Here is a 17,034-nt window from a genome sequence, read left to right on the forward strand (position 1 = left end):
TTTTGCTCAGAGCCATTTGAACCATTTTTTAACACTGCCCTGGAGGAGAACGCTCGAAGTACGTCGTTCGGCAGGCGGCAGTCAACTGAGGTGGCTGCGCCTAAGTAACAACGGGTTGGAATTGCCCAGTGCTCAGGGCGAGAATGGGTCCGCACAGGTGCCACGTTATTTTGCGCGAGCTGCACTCAGGGAGCCACGGGTCCGAGCTGACGCCACGATTTTCAGCGATGAAGTCCTCACCGCGCCGTTATTCGTGGAGTGCCTCGATTGCCGTAAGGCATGTCCCGATAGCATCGTCTCCCAAGACCGTAGTGGGCCGGGAGTAGCCGGGATAGTCGAACCGGAAAGACGTGCGCGCGCTGACCTCCGCAGCGTGGCCAGCGGACTGGCGGCCACAACGGCTGGGTGGCGCCGCGTCGTGCGAGCGTTGGGCAACGCGGCCCCGAAACGGCGTCGGAGGAACGCCGGATCCATCTTGCGAGCCGTTAGGACCGCTCCGCCAGTTTCATCACTTTAGCAGAAAAGCAGACCGTCGTAGCGCTTCCGGTAGCAGCGGCACGGTCACCTGGATGCTTCCCTAGGCCGCGGCGTAGGTTCGCTCATTTGTAGTCGATTTATAGCTGCAGTTGACGACCTCACCTACGACTGGACTGAGGTCTCTGGAACGCGTTTGCACAATATACCGAGCGAGCTGGCCCAATCTGGTGCGGGATGCGCACACACGTCCTGCTTTCACATCTGTCTCTCTTGTTACTCAAATCAATCTTAAGTCTGGTTTGATGCAGTTCTTCGCCTTAGCATATTGCCAAATACACTGAAGCGCCAAAGAAACTGCTATAGTCATTCAAATAAAGAGGTATGCAAACAGGCAGAATACGGCGCTGCGGTTGGCAACGCCTCCATATGACAAATGTCTACCGCAGTTGTTTGATCGGTTCCTGCTGCTAAAATGGCAGGTTATCACGATTTAAGTGAGTCTGAACGTGGTGTTATAGGCGGTAGACGAGCGATGGGACACAGCATCTCCGAGGTAACGATGAAGTGGGGATTTTCCCGTATGACCATTACACGCAGGAGAGCTTCTGTAAAGTTTGGAAGGTAGGAGACGAGGTACTGGCAGAAGTAAAGCTGTGAGGACGGGGCGTGAGTCGTACTCGGGTAGCTCAGTTGGTAGAGCACTTGCCTGCGAAAGGCAAAGGTCACGAGTTCGAGCCGGCCGGTGTGGCCGAGCGGTTCTAGGCGCTACAGTTTGGAACCGCGCGACCGCTACGGTCGCAGGTTCGAATCCTGCCTCGGGCATGGATGTGTGTGATGTCCTTAGGTTAGTTAGGTTTAAGTAGTTCTAAGTGCTAGGGGCCTGATGACCTCAGATGTTGAGTCCCATAGTGCTCAGAGCCATTTGAACCGAGTTCGAGTCTCGGTCCGGCACACAGTTTTCATCTTCCAGGAAGTTTCATATCAGCGCACACTCCGCTGCAGAGTGGAAATCTCATTCTGGAAACATCCCCGAGGCTGTGGCTAAGCCATGTCTCCGCAATATCCTTTCTTTCAGGAGTGCTAGTTCTGCAAGGTTTGCAGGTTTGGAAGGTAGGAGACGAGATACTGACAGAAGTAAAGCTGTGAGGACGGGGCGTGAGTCGTCCTTGGGTAGCTCAGTTGGTAGAGCACTTGCCCGCGAAAGGCAAAGGTCTCGAGTTCGAGTCTCGGTCGGGCACACAGTTTTAATCAGCCAGGAAGTTTCATTACACGACTGTCCCGTGAATATCAGGAATCCGGTAAAACATAAAATCACCGTCATCGCTGCAATCGGAAAAATATCCTGCAAGAACGGGACCAACGACGAATGACGAGAATCGCTCAGCGTGACAGAAGTGCAACCCTTCCGCTAATTGTTGCAGATTTCAATGCTGGGCCGTCAACAAGTGTTAGCGTGCGAACCATTCAACGAAGATCATTGATATGGGCTTTCGGAACCGAAGGCACACTCGTGAACCCTTGATGACTACACGACGCAAAGTTTTACGCCTCGCCTGGGCCCGTCATCACCGATGCTGGACTGTTGATGACTAGAAACATGTTGCCTTGTCGGACGAGTCTCGTTTCAAATTATATCGAGCGGACAGACGTGTACGGGTGTGGAGACAACCTCATGAATCCATGGACCCTGCTTGTCAGTAGGAGACTGTTCAAACTGGTGGAGCCACTGTAATGGTGAGGGGAGTATTCTGTTGGAGTGATATGGGACCCCTGAAACGCCTAGATACGATTCTGGTAGGTGACACGTTCGTAAGCGTCGTGTCTGATCACCTGCATCCACTCATGTCCATTTTGCATTCCGCCGGACTTGGGCAATTCTAGCAGGACAATGCAACACTCCACACGTCCAGAATTTCTACAGAGTGGTTCCAGGAGTTCTGAGTTTAAAAACTTCCGCTGGCCCCCAAACTCCCCAGACAGGAACATTATTGAGCATATCTGCGATGCCTTGCAACGTTCTGTTCAGAAGAGATCTTAACCCCATCGTTCTCCTACGGATTTACGGACAGCCGTGCAGGACTCATGGTGTCAGTTCCCTCCAGCACTACTTCAGACATTAGACTATTCGATGACACGTCGTGTTGCGGCACTTCTGCGTGCTCGCGGGGGCCCTACGCTATATTAGGCATGTGTACCAGTTTCTTTGGCTCTTCAGTGTATATCCAATAGTGATCACTGATCCTACTGGTGACAAATTACAAGGAATGAGTAACTACCGTAAAATATCGAGGGGTAACCATCCAGAACGACTTAAAGCGGAATGACCTCAAACGGTAGGAAAAGCGTATGTCAGACTGGCAAGGGGACTTCGCAAGTCAGTTGCGTACCCAAGTCTATCCACCCATAAATGTTGTATAGTGAGTTATCCAGAAGATTCCGAGAAAAAGTGCTCAAAAGTCTTACACGCAGCTCATATGCCGGCCAGTTTATACGCTTTGGCAGCACAGAGAACTGTCTGCACTTCTAGTCTACTTGTTTGTCACGCGGGCGATCCAGATGCGGTCCGAACTTCGGGTAATTTTTGTTTGTTTTAAAAATTATAACAACTTTGATATGAAATTAATGACTTAAAATATAATCGATTAATCATTAGAATTTTATTTTATTGATGAAGTGACTGTTACTATTGTCATTAAAATGCTATTACTAATTTAATGATATTATAAACTGTGGAGAGGTTAAAAATATTCGTTATAATTTTGAAGAACCGGTTTCTACTTGGAACAGTGGTGTACGGTATAGCCATTGTACATAAAAAAGAGACAGATGGTCAGGAAGTGACAAGGCTCAAACGAGACTAACGACCAACGTTCCATACATACAGGGTGTTACAAAAAGGTAAGGCCAAACTTTCAGGAAACATTCCTCACACACAAAGAAAGAAAATATGTTATGTGGACATGTGTCCGGAAACGCTTACTTTCCATGTTAGAGTCCATTTTATTACTTCTCTTCAAATCACATTAATCATGGAATGGAAACACACAGCAACAGAACGTACCAGCATGACTTCAAACACTTTGTTACAGGAAATGTTCAAAATGTCCTCCGTTAGCGAGGATACATGCATCCACCCTCCATCGCATGGAATCCCTGATGCGCTGATGCAGCCCTGGAACATGACGTATTGTGTCACAGCCGTCCACAATACGAGCACGAAGAGTCTCTACATTTGGTACCGCGGTTGCGTAGACAAGAGCTTTCAAATGCCTCCATAAATGAAAGTCAAGAGGGTTGAGGTCAGGAGAGCGTGGAGGCCATGGAATTGATCCGCCTCTACCGATCCATCGGTCACCGAATCTGTTGTTGAGAAGCGTACGAACACTTCGACTGAAATGTGCAGGAGCTCCATCGTGCATGAACCACATGTTGTGTCGTACTTGTAAAGGCACATGTTCTAGCAGCATAGGTAGAGTATCCCGTATGAAATCATGATAACGTGCTCCATTGAGCGTAGGTGGAAGAACATGGGGCCCAATCAAGACATCACCAACAACGCCTGCACAAACGTTCACAGAAAATCTGTGTTGATGACATGATTGCACAATTGCGTGCGGATTCTCGTGAGCCCACACATATTGATTGTGAAAATTTACAATTTGATCACGTTGGAATGAAGCCTCATCCGTAAAGATAACATTTGCACTGAAATGAGGATTGACACATTGTTGGATGAACCATTCGCAGAAGTGTACCCGTGGAGGCCAATCAGCTGGTGATAGTGCCTGCACACGCTGTACATGGTAGGGAAACAACTGGTTCTCCCATAGCACTCTTCATACAATGAGCCCTAACATGGAAATTAAGCGTTTCCGGACACATGTCCACATAACATCTTTTCTTTATTTGTGTGTGAGGAATGTTTCCTGAAAGTTTGGCCGTACCTTTTTGTAACACCCTTTATATACTGCATCTACCCTTATTCCTCTACAAATTCGAACTAACGTGCCAGTTCATTGTTAGCTATCCCAGAGACTTGGAGAGTTAGGTGGACAAGAAAAGCCTGGACTGTATGAGGAAATCTTTCAGGATGACGAAAAATGACCGACATTTACAATTAAAATGATTCCTCCAAAATGTAATCCTCTTGTTGAACCTTGTGATTTCTGTTTTTAATAGACAGGTAACAAATCTAAAATAGTGTATACAAAGAAGTGCTCATCTGATTTGAAACGATAGAGAAATAAATTTCCGAGAAGACTGTATAAACTTAATAGTGCCGCATCAACTGTCTTTGCCAATTTTCAATGAACTGATCTGGTGTGCTTCGTGCACTTCTAGGCTATCTGGTGTCAGAGACGTTTTCATGAATGCTAATGGAGTATGTTTTCCAACATACCTGTTAAAAAAAGATTAGATGTAACAATCAGTTCATAAGTAAAATAAAATTCTGTGTGATTTAACTGATAATATTTTAGGTCATTAACTTTAATTAAAAATTGTTACCATTTTCAAAACAATTAGAAAAACAAAATAAAAGTTAGCCGAAGATAGAAAGGAACCTCGATCGCTCGCTAGACATGCGAGCCAGCCACAGACCCACCCATTTCGCTTTGCTGCCGGAGCATATACACTGACATGAAAAAAGTCATAGGATAGCTCCTAATATCGTGTAGGACCATCTTTTGTCCGGAGCAGTGCAGCAACTCGACGTGGCATGGACTCAAACAAGTAGTTGGAAATCCCCTGCAGAAATATTGAGCCATGCTGACTCTACAGCCATCCATAATTGCAAAAGTGTTGCCGGCGGAGGATTTTGTGCACCAGCTGACCTCTCGATTATGGCCCATCAATTTTCGATGGGTGGCCAAATCATTCGCTCGAAATGATCAGAATGTTCTTCAGACCAATCGAGAACAATTGTTGTGCGATGACATAGCACATTGTCATCCATAAAAACTCCATCATTGTTTGGGAACATCAAGTCCATGCATGGCTGCAAACGATCTCCAAGTAGGTGAACATAATAATTTCCAGTCAATGGTCGGTTTATTTGAACAAGAGGACCTAGTCCTTTCCATGTAAACACTGACGATACAATTATGGAGCCACCAGCTTGCACAGTGCCTTGTTGACAGTTTGGGTCCATGGCTTCGTGGGGTCTGCGCCACATTCGAAACCTACCATCAGCTCTTACCAACTGAAATCGGGAATCCTCTGGCAAGGCTACGGTTTTACAGTCGTCTATGGTTCAACCGATATGGTCACGAACCCAAGCGACGCCCTGCTGGCGATGTGCAGCTAGCAAAAGCACTGGCGTCGGACGTCTGCTGCCGTAGCCCATTAACGTCGAATTTCGCTATCTTAACGGATATGTCCGTCGTACATCCCACATTGATATCTGCAAATATTTTACGCAGTGGTCCTTGTCTGTTAGCACTGACAACTCAATGCACACGCCGCTGCTCTCTATCGTTATGTGAAGACTGTCAGCTATTGTGTTGTTCGTGGTGAGAGGCAATGCCTGAAATTTGATATTCTCCGCACACCCTTAACGCTATGGATCTCGGAATTTTGAATTCCCTAACGATTTTCGAAATGGAATGTCCATGCGTCTGGCGCCAACTACCATTCCGCGTTCAAAGTCTGTTAATTTCCGTCGGGCTGCCATAATCACGTCGGGCACCTTTTCACATGAATCATCTGATTAGAAATGAGAGCTCCATCAATGAATTGCCGTTTTATAGCTTGTGTACGAGATACTGCCGCCATTTGTATACATGCACATCACTATCCAATAAATTTTGTCATCTCGGTGAAAATTGACGGGTATACGAGGTGTGCAAAAAATTTAGAGCCTTTTTTTTCTCCGAATCTTCCGGCTAGTGCGGTTTAGAGCTTTAATGGACACCCTTGAGATAAACTACTAACCTGCGAACTTTTATCCCGAACTGAATTTCCAAGACAGTAAGGACCCCTTGTGAGAGATTCATTGGGACGATCTTACAGAAATGTCTTTACTCCACGAAGGAAGTAATTTACAAAATACTCATTCCAGTCTGTTCGTCAGTCTGCGACCCTCATCATGTAGGATTAATAGAAGAAATAGAGAAGGTCTAACGAAGAGCGGCACATTTTGTCACGAAGTCGTTTACTGGGTGAGAGAGTAGGTTGGCAGCCCTGAAGCCAGGCGGACGCGCGTGTACGAAGCTCGCACTAAGTTAAGCGATTAATGTTGAAATAAGAGCTAATTTAGTTAATATTACATTTTAGGCTAGTGCATTTACTTCGTATCTAATCTATCTATTGAAGGTTTCGCTTTTCTAAACGTAATTACAAGGAAAAGGAAGTATTTCGTAAAGGCCGGCAGTCGCGAGTTTGTTTACATACTTAGGCGTAAATTTCGTACGAGCGTAGATATTTGTTTTTGACTAGACTTAGCGCTTCAAAGTTAAATTAATTCGAGTCTCTCAACCAAAATTTGTGTGGTTAATTAAAAGTTTCTGAAGCAAGTTTATAAATTTGTTTACATTAGTTTTTAGTTACGTATTAGTACAGGTTACGAAACTATTGTGTTGTTGAAGTCATTTTCTGTTTTTGTGTTACGTATTACTATCAAACCATGTGTGACAAGTGTGGTGGTTGCCGTAGAAATTTGGAAGAGGGTATGTTCTATATAGACTGTAGGTTGTGGTTTCATTGGGGCGAGTGCAGCGGAGAGGAAAAGAGGGTAGATAATGAGACTCTTCCATGGCAGTGTAGGTTATGTAGAAAGCACAGAAAAATCGCGGAACAGGACGCAAAGATTTGTACCCTTAAGGCTGAATTAGAAATCGCGAATTTGGAATTATGTAAGCTAAGGAAGGAAAATGACTCTTGGCGCTGGGAAAAGGTAGCAAGCAAAGAACGAAAATGAGAAACAATTGATAAAACCTCTGAAATTCATTTAGCAAATCATTTTGGCTTGCTATCTGAAGTAGAGGAGGAAGGGCCTCGTTTAGATGTAGTTGAATGTAGGTTGAAGCAGAATACTAGCTTAAAGAAAAAAGTCAGGTCAGGATCAAACGAGAATGGGAAAAAAAATTCTGCTTATAAGTAGCTGTCATGGGAGGGGTGTGGGCCAACAGCTTCAGGAGAAATTAGGGACAGAATACCAGGTCGCAAGTTTTGTGAAACCAAGTGCTAGCCTTAGCCAGGTGACAGAAAACTTAGGTCAGCAATGCAAGGAATTTGAGAAGGAAGATCAGGTAATTATAGTTGGGGGAGCAGGAAACAGCCTTGCTATGAATCCAAGATATAGTATTAGGAGTGACGTGGTTAAAATAGGAGCAGAAACTGGGCACACGAATGTGGGGTTTGTGGAGGTCTTTCAGCATCATGATCAGCCCTGGGTAAACACTGCTGCAAGGCGTGTTAACACTGAGCTGAACGGGATGCTCCAGACACCGGCAAAGTCTCACATGAGTGTTGTTCCAGTTGAGGCTGTTGGTAGGTGGGGTTACACTACACATGGCCTGCACCTTAATAGGAAGGGGAAAGATAAGTTAGGTTCTCTATTAGCAGATACTGTAAGGCCGGCCACAGTGACACAAGGGGTGACCCTGTGTTTATTGCGACCAGGCAGACAGGTTTTTTAGGTTAAATCCAAATTCCAGACAGACAACAACCAAGGAAAATAGAAAAAAAGAAACTTCATGCACAGCAAATAGGGATAAAGCTAAGGGTGGTATCAACTTACTTCACCAAAATATCAGGGGAATAAAAAATAAAGTAGATGAGCTGAAAATGTGTTTAGATGATCTCAAAAATAAGAATGAGACTGATATACTTTGTCTGTCTGAGCACCATGTAACTGTGGGGATGGAAAATGTCAGTATAAATGGGTATAATTTAGCATCTTACACTTGTAGATCTAGTATGAATAAAAGAGGAGTTGCCATCTTCATAAAACAAGGGTATAAATACAGAACTGTTGAAGTAAGCAAATTTTGTGTTGATCAGCACTTTGAGGTTTGTGCATGTGAACTTCAGCTGGATAATGTTGTGTTGATATTAGTAACAGTGTGCAGGTCTCCACTAGCAGATTGGGAGCTATTCATAAAAAAGTTTGACTCCCTATTATGCCATCTGTCAGAGAGAAAGAAGAAGTTATTAATTTGCAGTGATTTCAACGTTAACTTTCTAACTAATTCTGATAGGAAAAGTGAACTAGAAGTGTTGTTAACATCATAGAATTTCCCTACACGTATAGCTCAGGACAGTAGTACTCTAATAGATAATGTATTTGTACAGCAAGAGGATGTAGAACAAACACATGCTTTCCCTGTGGCAAATGGATTATCTGACCATGATGCACAACTGACTAACTTACAAAACCTAACAGGGTGTACACTTCAGAAACCATTAAGTAAAAGTGTGAGGGTGCTCAACCCAGTATCTATAGATCACTTCAGAGAAAGTTTAGGAAATGTAAACTGGGAAGATGTATATAATGAGCCAAATGCTAATGATAAATGCAGCATATTTCTTGACAAATTTATATCCCTTTTTGAACATTGTTTTCCAAAGAAAATTAGTAAATGTCACACCACGAACTTTTCAAAGAAACCTTGGATTACTAAAGGTATTAAAGTGTCTTCAGAAAGAAAAAAGAAAACTGTATGAGACAGCAAGAACTAGTAAAGATACAGAAGTAGTTTTACACTATTAAAATTATTGTAACATCCTGAGAAAAGTTGTAAGGAAATCAAGGAATATGTATGTTAGAGAAGAAATTTACAACTCCAGCAATAAAATCAAATCAATATGGAATGTTGTTAGAAGGGAGACAGGAAAAGTAACCACTGGGATTAGTAGTATTACTGTCAAAGAGAATGAGACCATCTTAATCAACAGTACACAGGTAGCCAATGTATTTAACAATCACTTATTAAGTGTAGGAGAAAAAAATTGGTGAGAATAGTTTAAAAGAAAAAGCCAGGGAGTGCATGGAAGAGTCAGTTTTGAAAAATTTTAGTCAGATTAAGTTTCATCTACAACCTCTTGTGAAATAAGGAAAATTATTAAATCTTTGAAAAGTAAATGTTCTGTTAGAGTAGATGACATCTCTAACAAGTTATTAAAACAGTGTGCAGTGTGGAGCAATTACAACTGATGTTTTGAGTCACATGTGTAATGAATCATTGACTCAGGATATTCTTCCAGACAGGTTAAAATATGCCATTGTCAGACCTCTCTACAAAAAGGGGGAACCACAGATGTCAATAATTACTGGCCAGTATTCTTGCTTACAGAATTTTCAAAAATCTTTCAGAAAGTAATGTACTCAAGAGTCGTTAGCCACCTCAACAGTAATGGGATACTTAGTAAATCACAGTTCAGTTTTCAGAAATGCTGTTCCACTGAGACAGCAATATACAATTTCACTGTCCACGTAATAGAGTCTTTAAATAGTAAAATTACACCAGTAGGAATATTCTGTGACTTATCCAAAGTATTTGATTGTGTGAACCATGACATTATGTTAGAGAAATTACAATTCTATGGTGTAAATGGAACAGCAAATGAGTGGTTTTAGTCTTATCTTCAGAACAGGAAGCAAAAGTCTCTTTATATGCTTCAAGTGATTCAGAGGAGTTACCCATATCATCTAACTGGGGTGAAATTACATTAGGTATTCCGCAAGGTTCGATCATGGGTCCCCTCCTGTTCTTGGTATATGTAAATGACCTCCCTTCTTATGTGAAACAAGATTCTGAACTGACACTGTTTGCTGATGATACAAGCATAATTATTAATCCACAAAAATAAAGTCCGATAGAAAATGATAGAAATAAGGTCTTTGGAAAAGTTATTAATTGTTTTTCGGCGAATGGGCTTGCTCTGAACTTTGAAAAAACATAGTACATCCAATTTTCCGCTGCAAAAAGTATAATTCCTTCAATAAACATAACACATCAAAAGAAGTCAGTAGCCAGGGTAGAGCATACTAAGTTTTTGGGTGTACATATAGATGAGAATGTAAATTGGAGAATTCATATTTTGGATCTCCTAGAGCGACTAGGTTCAGCAATTTTTGCATTCAGAATAATTGCCAATTTTGAGGATGTAGAAATTAGTAAGCTAACATACTTTGCATACTTCCACTCTCTGATGTCATACGGAATAATATTCTGGGACAACTCAACAAATGGTTCAAATGGCTCTGAGCACTATGGGACTTAACATCTATGGTCATCAGTCCCCTAGAACTTAGAACTACTTAAACCTAACTAACCTAAGGACATCACACACATCCATGCCCCAGGCAGTATTCGAACCTGCGACCGTAGCAGTCGTGCGGCTCTGGACTGAGCGCCTAGAACCGCTAGACCACCGCGGCCGGCGACAACTCAACATTTAGGCAAAAGTTATTCACTGCTCAAAAGAAAGTAGTTAGAATAATGCGTGGGGCTCATAGTCGCACATCTTGTAGTTATCTGTTTAAAAGGTTAGGAATTCTTACAACTGCTTCATAGTACATTTACTCAGTAATGAATTTTTTTCTCAACAACATGGATCAGTTAAAAATCAACAGCGACATTCATGATTACAATACCAGAAAAAAGAAAGACCTACACTATCCTTTACTTAACCTATCTTTGGCACAGAAAGAGGTAGAATGTGCTGCTATAAAACTTTATGATAAATTACCAGATGAAATAAAATGTCTGACAGACAGCAGTAACAGTTTCAAAAATAAAATTGAAATCATACCTCCTTGACAACTCTTCTATACCATAGATGAACTCTTGTATATGAGTAAATAAATCTGGAGATATAATATATGCATTTTGGCCATTTAAGGGAATGGGATAGGTAATAGAAATATTTAGGTATAACACTATAATACAAACAAAAATAAAAGGAAAAAGGAACTTGTTTCCTGTGCGCATTTCTTGTGGATTTGACACATTCCACATCATAATGTTTTTTCCGTGCTATTGATCAATGGAACACGTAACTAACTAACTAACTAATTGTGGAGATCCTCAACAAACTCCAATGGCAGATACGAGGGGCGTTTGAAAAGTCCGTGCAAAGTCCGACAGATGGCACCACTGGCGCGTATCGAGGTCATGTTTAGTTAGTAGCATCTTTGGAAAGAACTCACACCAAGTTTCAGCCATATTGGTCTATTTCTTTGTGTTTGGCATTCGTGTGAATCAAGGAAGTCGAGTGATTGTCAAAAAATTGACGAAAAAGAATTTCGTGTCGTGATTAAACATTACTTTATGAAAGGCAAAACGCCTCAGGAGACTAAAAAGAAGCATGATAAACATTACAGTAACTCTGCACCTTCGATTAGAACAGTTTATACGTGGTTTCAAAATTTTCGGAGTGGCCATATGTGCACAAGTGATGCTGAATGTTCTAGACGCCATGTGGAAGTTACGACTCCAGAAATCAGTGATAAAATCCTTGATACGGTGATGGATGACAGAAGAGTCAAGGTGCTTGAGATTGCTAGTGCTGTGGGCATCTCGAATGAACGAGTACATAATATTTTGCATAAACATTTGGACATGAGAAAGCTATCCGCAAGATGGGTTCCGCAATTGCTCACGCTTGACCAAAAACGGAATCGTGTGAAGTGGTTTGCAGCTGTTCAGGAAGAAGCCGCAGGACTTTAAGCATCGTTTCGTCACTGTGGATGAAACATGGATACATTATTATACTTCTGAGACCAAAGAACAATCTAAACAATGGGTTACCAAGCGAGAATCTGCACCAAAAAAGGTGAAGACCATTCCTTCAGGCGAAAAGGTTACGGCGACTGTCTTTTGGGATTCGCAAGGAATAATTCTCATCGACTATCTGGAAAAGGGTAAAACTATTACAGGTGCATATTACTTATCGTTATTGGACTGATTGAAAACCGAGCTGCTAGAAAATCGCCCGCGATTGGACCTCAGAAAAGTCCTTTTCCATGACGACAATGCAACAACACACACCTCAGCAGTTGTGCTCACAAAATTAATGGAAATAGGATTTCAACTCGTTTCACATTCCCCCTATTCTCCAGACTTGGCTCCCTCGGACTACTATTTGTTCCCCAATTTGAAGAAATGGCTGGTGGGACAAAGAATTTATTCGGACGAAGAGGCGATTGCAGCAACTAATAGTTATTTTCCAGACTTTTCGGAAGGTATCAACAAATGAGAACAGCGTTGGACGAAGTGTGTGAGTCTAAAAGGAGACTATGTCGGAAAATAGAAAAGGTTTACCCCAAACGCGCAATTAGTTTTTACTTTGCACGGACTTTTCAAACGCCCCTCGTACTACAGAATAGGCATTGTCAGTCACGTCGAGGCTTACTACTGAAATTTCGAAAGCGTCCATTCTGAGAAGAGTAGTGCAGCACACTACTTCCTCCCATGTACGTCTCACAAGATGATCAAGACGAGAAAATCATAAAAATTAAATGTAATACAGACCTTTTCATTTCATTTACTTATTTATTGACAAATTATGGACCTGTTACCTGATGTTTTAAAACAGGTCGTACATCTTACAATTTTCGTTTTTCATATTTTTGCAGCTTTCATTTCTTTTGTTTTATCTTCACCGACCTTCACCGACAAATCATTCTTCCCACTCGCCACTCGTGAAAGGAACAATAAAGGACCGAAAGCTACACACTGAAAGATATCTTGCAGGTTGTTGATGTTGATGTGGTACATTCTGTGGAGATCTGCTTAACGACGTCACCCTACATCCATTTGAACTCTCTTTTTGTACACAGATGGAAAAAAAATCTGCAACACCAAAAAAATTTAATTTATAGTAACGAAATTTAGGAAACACATTTATCTAGGTAATGCTGGGTTTACACTAGCTACATATTGCAGCAATTTACTTGCGCGGAGGAACTTGCCGAGCGAGTTGCGAGAGTAAACTTATCGCCAAGTCGACTTGCGACCGTAGCAATTTATTGCGGAAGTGACTTGCTGCACGTTTTCCGCTCCAGTGTGAACACCACGCAAGAGGTATACGCAAGTAACTTGCAGCTTTTAGGATTTATTATTTCCTGCAAATAGGAAGCGCAAGTTATAGTAAGTATGTTGTCTGCATAACACTTATGTTTAACAGTTTTCTTAATGTGGTGACTTAATTTTATGCAGCCATCTCACGTATTATATGGCAACAAATTTCAGAAATTGAGGAGAAACGAGAATGGACGAAGCAGGACACAGAAAATTTTATTGAAGCCGTGGAGAGCTACCCCGAAATTTGAGATGTACATAACCGGGACTTTAAGGATAGAGTGAAAAAAATGTGGGCATTGAATGAAATCTCGTCAATATTCAACACATCAGTGAAAGAGGTACAAAGAAAGTGGCATAACTTGAAGACCCAATTTTCTCAAGAAGTTAGGAAACTGCAAAAAATAAAAAGCGGCTCTCCTGGCATAGTTTCGGATTCTCGGTGGCTGTATTTTTCTGCAATGAAATTTCTAGAAAGACGTGTTGCCACAACCTCTAACAGAATATCTTCGCTATCAACAAAGGTAAGTAGCTGTGAAGTTAAGCTGGGATTCCTTGTTTGTTTACTGTAGCTCCTTGTTGGGAAGTAAAAGTGGGGAGGCTACTCTTCATTGTGAAATTTCAATTTTATGACTTTTACCACCTATCTGTATTATGTTAGAGAATTAACTGCTAAATACTGCGATGTTTGAGACCCTTGTTTTTGCACCACTGTCTGTTGCCTCAATATTTGTGGAAATGATGATTTGGGTGGGTTCTTATTTTTTAAAGGCTTCCTATAACACTTAATAATGAATGCCTATCATAATATCACTGTTCAGAGCCCAATAATTAAGTATCTGTGTAGTATTTGTCTAGTGAATGCTTCAGCATAACACTTATCTCCTTCCAGCATTATTGTTCCTCATATAGGTGAATGACCTTCCAGCTAATATCCAAGAAGCAGAATTAGTTCTTTTTGTCGATGACGCTAGTACTGAAATCAATCCAAGCATTCTTCAACAAAAGTATTGGTAAACAGTGTTCTTAAAAGTATCATTGCCTGATTTTCTGCAAATGGTCCCACCCTCAATTTAAAAAGAAAAAAAATTCAGTCCTGCACATCCAGGTGTGTACTACACCAGTGATAAGTTAATAGATGGTGAGGAAATAATGAATTGGTTGGAAACTTCAAAATTCTTAGGTGTCCATATTGATGAAAATTTAAACTGGTAAAAGCACATTTTGGATTCCTAGAACAACTCAGTTCATCCACATTTGAACTTAGAATCATTGGGGAGAGACAAATCAGTAAGTTGACATATTTTCATAGAGTGTTATATGGAATAGTGTTCTGGGGGCAACTCATATTTAAATAAGAAAGTTTTCATTGTCCAAAAGCGTGCTGTAAGAATAATATGCGATGCTCACCCACAATCATCCCGTAGACACCTGTTTAAGGTATTGGGCATTCTGACTACTGCTTCACAGTATATTTATGCCTTAATGAAATTACATTCATTACTTTACATTAAAGTTGTCTTCAGCGCAAAAAGGAGTGCACCATGCCGCAACACAAAGTTTTGACTACTTACACAGTGATATGAAGTGTCTGGTAGATAGCAAAGTAAAAAATTGAAAACAAACGGAAAAAGTTTCTCTTTGACAACTCCTTTTCCGTAGAAGAATTTCTTTTACTGTGATGTGCAGTAGGTGGTGGGTACTAACTAGTTTGTATGTTATAGACTTTTATGGATATAAAAATATATACACCTTCTAAATGTTAAGCGTGTAGACATGTTCACAAATTAATTTGCTACGTAAAATGACTCCTTCCACATCATTACAATTTATCATACTAAATGATCCACATAACATGAAACTAACTAACTATATCAGTCTATGCAAATATGATTGCCATGTGGAATTATACATTTGCAGTAAGATCATTAGGCATAGTATTAAGTAGATCCAGTTTTCGGGAATGTAAACAAATTATTTTCATAATACCACCACCACCAACAGAACCAGGGCTTGTAAAGCCCTGTGATGTTTAAAACAATCTTCTGATTGCTGACTGTTTTACTTAATACACGATAGTTGTTCTCGCATAACATTAACACAGATAGTACAAAATAGTATAATTAATATGTATTAGTCACATTTTACATTGTGAACTTAAATTCTAATAACCTTAACTGTCTTTTGGTTGTAGTATGAGCAATATGCTTCCAGTGAAGTCTATCAACACTGTACAGAAACTTAGTTATGTTCCATTTGTTTGCCTCTTGTATTCCTTGATCTGCTGTTATATTCAATTTTGTTACTTTCTGCAGGAAGAAGAAATAGTTATAGGAGATGATGTGCCTGTTGCTAATGAAGGGAAGAAACGAAAAAGAAAGGAGAGTAAAGGAAGTGGTAATGGGCTCATTGAAAAGACAGAAAAAATTCTGGGCCAGGAAATTGATGGCCGGCCGCGGTGGTCTCGCGGTTCTAGGCGCGCAGTCCGGAACCGTGGGACTGCTACGGTCGCAGGTTCGAATCCTGCCTCGGGCATGGATGTGTGTGATGTCCTTAGGTTAGTTAGGTTTAAGTAGTTCTAAGTTCTAGGGGACTGATAACCACAGCAGTTGAGTCCCATAGTGCTCAGAGCCATTTGAACCATTTTTTTGAAATTGATGCTTTCCAAACCTTCGGAGATTATGTGGCTAGTGAGCTGCGGTCACTAAAGAATGAAAAAAATGCAAACAAACTAAAAATAATGATTCTGTACAACATCATTGAAATAAGCGAGATTGACAGTGCAGAAATACCATCTGCTCCAGTTTCGCCAGTGAGAGAGACAAGTGTTGCAAGTCAATGCATACTTAATGTTACAGATTTTATAAACATAGATTAATGATAATAGAATATCTGTATGATACCAAAATAAAACATTATTTTATTTTCAGAATGTAGTGTTTATTCAATAACCTTCCGACCTTAAAAAAATGGCTCAGTAAACCTGTAATGATTGGTGAATTTAGGCTCACTGGAATGTGTACATTGTGGGCTTTTGTTAAGGTCTTACAAATAACATCTTCAGAAACTGATTTTTTTAAATGTTTGACATATAGGAACAGTAAATGCTTATTAAATCTGTATGATTATTAGCTAGAAACTTGAATATGGTACACTAACACTGATTGTATGAGAAGTTGTTGTATTCCGATGCTGTGCCAAAATAATTAGCCACAAATGTAAGATTATATTAATAACAAATGAAAGACAATTCATAAAGAAATTGAATGGTAGGCTGTGCTTAGTTTCTTGGCCTACACAACTCTTTGTGGAAACTGTACTGTGCAAAATATTTCAAAATTGAAACGAAGGATTTTTGTAAAGAAGCAAAGTGGGTTTCAATTCCTAACTGACCTGGATCTCCTAGTGAAAGTTATATGCAGAACAGTTATTTTCAAAACTGCAATTAAGGAAAGAATTTTTGTAAAGAATCTCAAAGGTAGGTTGTGATCCTTTCTTTGCCTCCACAGCTCCTTGTGTAAATTGTATTGTG

The sequence above is a fragment of the Schistocerca nitens genome, chromosome 6, assembly GCF_023898315.1.
Source record: "Schistocerca nitens isolate TAMUIC-IGC-003100 chromosome 6, iqSchNite1.1, whole genome shotgun sequence".
Lineage (NCBI taxonomy): Eukaryota > Metazoa > Arthropoda > Insecta > Orthoptera > Acrididae > Schistocerca > Schistocerca nitens.